Source organism: Delphinapterus leucas, chromosome 9 (assembly GCF_059928025.1).
Source record: "Delphinapterus leucas isolate spDelLeu-1000000601 "Yukka" chromosome 9, BTC_Dleu_Yukka2, whole genome shotgun sequence".
NCBI lineage: Eukaryota > Metazoa > Chordata > Mammalia > Artiodactyla > Monodontidae > Delphinapterus > Delphinapterus leucas.
In genome coordinates this window covers 101,680,001-101,686,719 of record NC_143137.1, presented here as the reverse complement: position 1 = coordinate 101,686,719, position 6,719 = coordinate 101,680,001, and positions in this window count along the sequence as shown.

The following is a 6,719-nucleotide window of genomic DNA, read 5'->3' as shown; positions in this document are numbered from 1 at the left end:
AATTGTAAGGATTGGCTTGGCAAGTCCATAATAGGTAGGGCCAGTCATCATAAAGGGCAGTCTGGAAACACTACTCCAGCTGAAGCTGACACTGGTAATTTCTTCTTCCTCTAGAAACTTCAGTTTTGCTCCTATGGAAATTCAATTAATTGGAAGAGACCCACCCAGATTACTGAGGACAATCCCTCTTACTAACTGTGGATGTTAAACACATTTACAAAACACCTTTACAGCAATACCTAGATTAGTGTTTGATTGAATAATGACCTCACAAAACTGACACATACACGAACACATTTGTCTTCAGCATTTGAGCACTTATGAATCTTAATAAGTAAATTTTGATGCATGACCACCATAAACATCAAAGAGTACAATCACTTATGATAGTGCCAATTTGTTTCAGAAAATGTCATGTGATACAATCATTCCTGATGAATGGATGAGGATGTCATACATCTCTCTCATTTTTAGAAATCTATCTTTCACTCACTGCTTCTTTCTAACCATTCTTCAGTTTGCATAAATTCATATAGGATATTTTCATCGATGACATATAGTCTGAGATTTCACTTATATGATTAATTTTACCATCATTATTAGTACCTGAAGTATTGCTGTCTCTATGCATTCACATTTTGATTTATATAGTAATTTAGAATATCATTCTCTTGGTCCCTTTAAATAGCATTCGCTATTTAAAAAAGGCAACAGCGATCATGTTTCTAAACTTATTTTATAACTTCTTGGAAGATGATGAAATATTTTGTACAATACAATCATAAAACTAAGGGATGATGTAATATTGATAATTTATTTTACCATTGCATCATTCTAGGTGATTCAATTTTATTTTTATTTTAGTCTATTTTAGCATGGTTGGGAATAATTTATAAGTAATGACAAAATAATTTCTAGGATAAGGAAAAGCAAATTATGCCAATAATAAATAAAATAAGATCACTAAGATTATATAGTTTACCTTAGATTTATAAAAGTGTCCAATGGACCAATATTGAGGATAATATCCTCAACTTAAAGTTAACTAATTATACATGTTGATTATGTCTACAAAATATTTTCATGGAATTTTTTTTTGAAACTTGAAGTGTTACACTTTATGCTAAAGTGATTGTTTTATGTTCATCTTTAGAAGATCACTAAAAAAGAATAAAAGTCACGAAATATGAATTCTTACAAATAGTTAAACTACTCAGAAAAGAAACTCAAAATCTAAATTTAGGTTCAAAGTGTGTTACACCAAGGGTTAATCCATTCAGATATGATAACCATTGGTGTAATATTCATGTTTGACTTCACCTTGACATATAACTGAAGTTTTGGTTTTTAAAAAATTTTTTTTAATAAGACAGCAAAGTAAATGAATCCATTTGTAGAGTTAGAGCATTTGATGAGAAGTGCACTGATGCATCCACCACCCACATTAAAAAGCTTAACATTTCCAGCTTCTCCGAAACACCTCTATTCACTCTTCCGGTCACTACCTCCTCTTAAGGTAATCATTCTCTTGGGTTCTATCATTATTGGTGAGGTTTGCTTGTTTATAACATTTTTATAGATGAAATAATGCAGGAAATATGTGTTCCTTTTTGTATTCTGTCTTCTTCTGACCAACATTATCTTGGGGTGAGCACTGATTCTATTTTTCTAGAGTACTAGTTTATGAGTATAATAAGTGCATTTGCCCATTCTTATGATGATATGGATAGTTTTCAGTTTTTACCGCTACAATAGTAGTGCTATAAACATTTTTTCACGTCTTTTGATGAACATATTGGCTATTTTTTGTTAGTTTTATATCTAAGTGTGATCCAATTTTAGTTGGTACTGCTAGCTTTCAAAAGCAAATGTATCAAATTGCTATCAGTAGCATATGAGATTTCCTCTTAACACAAATCCTTTCCAACACTTGGTATTGACAACATTTTTTCTAACCATTCTGGTATGTGTATTGTCTTATTGTGTGTATATGTGATGCATTTTTTGATGCATAAAGAAATGTAACAGCTTTTTATATGTTTATTAGTTCTTAGAAGATCTTATTTTTTGAAATCCTTTGTCAGGTATGTGTATGGAAAATACCTTCTGTCACACAGGCTTGATTTTCATTTTCTAGTTGTTATCTTCTTTATACTCAAAGTTTTAAACCTAAATATAACCAATTTATCAAATTTTATTTTATAATTAGATTTTTGTCATCTATTAATAAGAACTATGTCTACTCTTACATTATGAAGCATCTCTCATAATGCTTCTAATTGAGTTATTGCTTAAATGCCATCTCAGTTTTACATTTTACTGGTTAGAAGTGTACAGATTGTAGATAATTATATACACTCTACTTTACTGAAGAAGACAGTTTTACCAAGAGCATCACAGCCTGCCTTACAGCCTTCAAGTGTGGTCTCCTTGTTTCCCTCCAGGGGGTCCTTAAGACATCTCCCGGTGTCTCTGCCTCTATAGTTCTGATTTCAGCCCTTCGTTAATGGGCAGTAGTTCCTCTATGAGTTATGATATGGCAACAACAGCAAAAATAACTCAGTCTTAATGATTTATGTACACCAAGGGTAATTTCTCACTCTCAGCATATCTCTTTGGGTCCTCCATGGCTCTGTACCACATTTCCTCACACTAGAACCCAGGGTGCAGAGCCAACCAGAGTTTGGGAAGTTGCTTGTTATTAAGGCAGAAAATGAGACTGAAGGCTCCTCCATGGGTAATTAGAAGACCAGAGCTGGTCTAAGTGTAATCTTAGCGTGGGCTGAGAGGGTGAAGGTTAATTGACATTATTCATGATGACTAGAGTGGGAAAGTAAGCAAACACATGATGGAGATTCAGTACTCCCTCCAGGACCTGACACATAACAAGCTTTCAGTCAATGTAAGAAGTATCATTATTAACTCAGCTTACATAGTAAAACATAAGTGACCATATTCATAATTTCCTTAATATATTTGAGGCATCAGAGAAACTGAAGGGATTCTCTGAAGTAACGAGAAAATTTTTCTAGCCGTTTTGTGAAGAATAAATATGCTAAAAATATTCTTAAAACTGAGAATCATTTCTGTGTCTAAAACCTTGGAAAGGAAATAGGCAGTCTCATATTTCTTTAATCTAAATTAATAACCTCACTCAAAGAATCTGCCCCTTTGAGTCTGTTAAGTCTCAATGGAGAAAACTAGTTTGATGGAGAAAAATTATTAACACTAATATGTACATAACATTTTGAAGTTTATGATTTAAAAAAATATTTGCCTCAAATTCATAAACTGTAAATAGGGAAGATATTCTACCTCAACAGATATGATAAATTCTACTCAAACTTACAATTTCCAATAACCTACTTATATTATAACAGCAAATCCCAGTGTGACGTCAAATCCAACATCCCCCAAACAAAACAATCATCCACCTTTCCCTGGCCCACTATGTTAGTTTGGGTCCTCACAGAACAGGACATCAACACAAGTTTAGACAAGCAGAGAATTTACTGGGAGAAATGCTTTTGAGGGGTAAAGGGGAAAAGAGGCAATGGTAGGGAGAACCTCCAGACCCTGCTTCAGGTCTGACACCAGTGAAAGGAGGTGAAGGAAGGGGGGGTTTGAAGGAGGTCAGACTGCAGCACGGTTCTAAGAATGGTCTGACAGGCTGATGGGGGTTTCCCAAGCCAGCAACTCGTTTAGCAAAGTCGCACCCCCTTCAGGTTGGTCCTGTACCAGCACAAGCCCTGCTCGAAGCCTCATGCTCAGTCCTTAGCCAAGAGCAGCACGGGGAACTGTATCCTCGCATGGACACGGTGGTGGCTTGAGATGGGCAGCACTGAGCTACTTACTGTTCAATACATGCCTTGGAGAAGCACATCTCTGTGGTTGCAGAAAGCACCCCAATCCTATTCTGTAGTAATGGATTGAGTTACTGCCTTCACAGCTCATGCAGGAGTGCAGGTTGTAAACCCTAACTCTGTGTCTAGATTTGCCCATCTCATGCCTTTCACATATGACCTTTAACCCATCCCTCCATTTGTGTTCCACCTGCTACGTTAAGTTCAAGCAATGTCATGGGTTGCCTGGACTGTTGCAAATGCCTGTTTATTCAATATTTACTATCTCAATAAATATGTAGTGATACCTTCTGTCACACAGGTCAGAAATACTCTAAGGCCTTTTGGGGAGTTTCATTCTATTTCTCAGATATGTGTCACTTAGTCCTGCTACTTCTTCATATATATATATATATATATATATATATATATTTTTTTTTTTTTCATTTACAGCATTTAGATTTCTGGTTGAGACATGATTTTTTCTCTGGAATAAAACAATGACATTCTAACTGCCCTTGGTGCTGCCAGGTTCCTTCTGCAAACCTATCCTTGGCACTGACCCCAGATTTACTTATTTGAAATACAGATAAAGTCACCCTCATACCTTATCCGCTGACACCCCCATTTCTTTCAGTGAGAAAATAAGGCATCACCATTGGTCTACCATTCAATTTCCTTCACATTTTTATTTGGACATTTCTTATCAGTTTCTTCTCTCACCATTCACTAAATCTACCCTACATTCTACCTGAGATCAGATTCCCATCCCTTCAAAAGCAGGGAGGTACCACAGATAAGTGAACAAGGCTGGCAACAAACAATGGTGAGTGGCTATGTGAAAAGTGTAGGATTCAAGTCCAATTTATAGAAAGCCTTTCCTTGTCAAACAGAACACGTCTGTTAGCCAAACAGCATTGAGCTCTTTCCCACCAAGATGGCAAGCTAGTGTGTGCTATGATCCCCAGAATCAACAATGAAGAAACCAGAGAAACTGATGGGGAAAATGGATTACAGGAACCAGTGAATATTTGTGAAAGCAGAGCAGCTAAATGTTGCCTTGATCTCAGGAATGAAGGAGGTGAGCGAAGGGCCGCCTGATGCAGAGCTGAGGGATTAGACGGGGAAGGAAAATGAATAAAATTTGCTCTTGTTTTTCCTTGGTATCTCAATGAGAAAATCTTTGACAATTTTTTTTTTGTGGAGATCTGTAGCAATACCTAAACACTGGGGTGCTTGTGTCCTCTGAGAAACATCAGAGCTTTTACAAAGACTCATGAGGACGGACAAAGTGTTGATAAAAATAGGAATGACTTGCCATGCTGCCTTTGGACTGTCCCTCTCTACCCTTGTTCCCCAAGCTACTCAGCAGCTCCTTTACTACAGATAGACATTGATTCCAACTTACGCTGTTTTGCCTTAAGCATACAAGAAAACATTAAAGGGGACAATTTAACCAAAGGAATTGTCTGCCACATTAGTAGCAAAGGGAGTGATTAACACGTGTTTCCTTAAATGAACTGACTTGAAACAGGGGAGACCATGGTCACTGGCCCTTGCCTCAAACACATTGTAACACAGGGTGGTGATAACCAACCCCAGGGAAACACCAACCAACAGACCAGAACAGCTAGACAATTGAGAAAAAAAAAAAAAAACTAGCTTAAAGGATTGACAAATAAGTGGACAATATATAGTATCTAAATGAAAACGTGTGGAAAGGAAGGAGAGAGGGATAAATCCAGAATTTGAGATTAACAGATAAAAACTACTGCATATAAAATAGATAACCAACAAGGGTCTGTATTTGATATCTTGTAATAACCTATAATGGAAAAGAATTGGGAAAAGCATATATATGAATCACTTTGCTGTATACCTGAAACTAACATAACATTGTAAAACAACTATACTTTAATTAAAAAATAAATAAATAAAGGGAAAATGTGTGGAAAGGATAAGGAATTTTTAATGTAATATATGTAAGAAGATGAGATGAAATTTTGACAACATGAACAAGATCATCAAAAGAACTGTGTCTTTCAGCTGTTAAAAATAAAATAGTTGTATAAAACATTATAGATGAAATAAATAGATGAATATAGCTAAAAAAAATGAGTTAGCAATTAGGGATAGCAGTGATGAATCTCTACTAGAAAGCAACACAAAAATAATGAAGGATAGAAATATAAAAAAAAATATATTATAGGCATGGAGGGCATAGATAAATACAAACAATATCTAAATATCTAAAAAGTGCAACTATATAATAAAATCCCAGGGCGGGGGAATAATCCAAATGGAAGGGAGAAAATATTAGGACAATTAATGGAGAGTAATTAGCTGTTGCTCAGAAGTTTAAGAAGATCAAAGTCCTCAGATTGCTCCATAGCTGGTGGGCATGTTCATGGTGGCCCATGCAGTCCCTGTTGTCAGGCACCTGGAGCTAACCTCCTGGTCCACACCCTGGTGACTCACTAGGGCAAGGAGATGGATGCATGTGAAATAGCTATTAAAGAAACAGATTGGGTGAACGCATGGCAACTTGATTCCTCCTTAAAGACATAGTGATGATTGGGAAAAAAAGGGAAGAAACAAGTATATACACACACATAATATGAATTATATACATTAAAATTATAGGCACATAGAATAACATTAGTCATTTTCTAGAAATATTTATGATCACAAAGATATGTATTAAATATCTCACAAAGTTTGCATGAGAGACGGGGAAACAGGGTGTGGCAGAGGCTATAAGAAAATAATTGTTAGCTAAGAGAATGATTCATCTATAGCTTGTTTACTTAGCCATGAGGGACACGTTGCTGCTCCTCAGCCAAGTCTGCATGTCACCAAGTCCCTCTGACCTTCCTC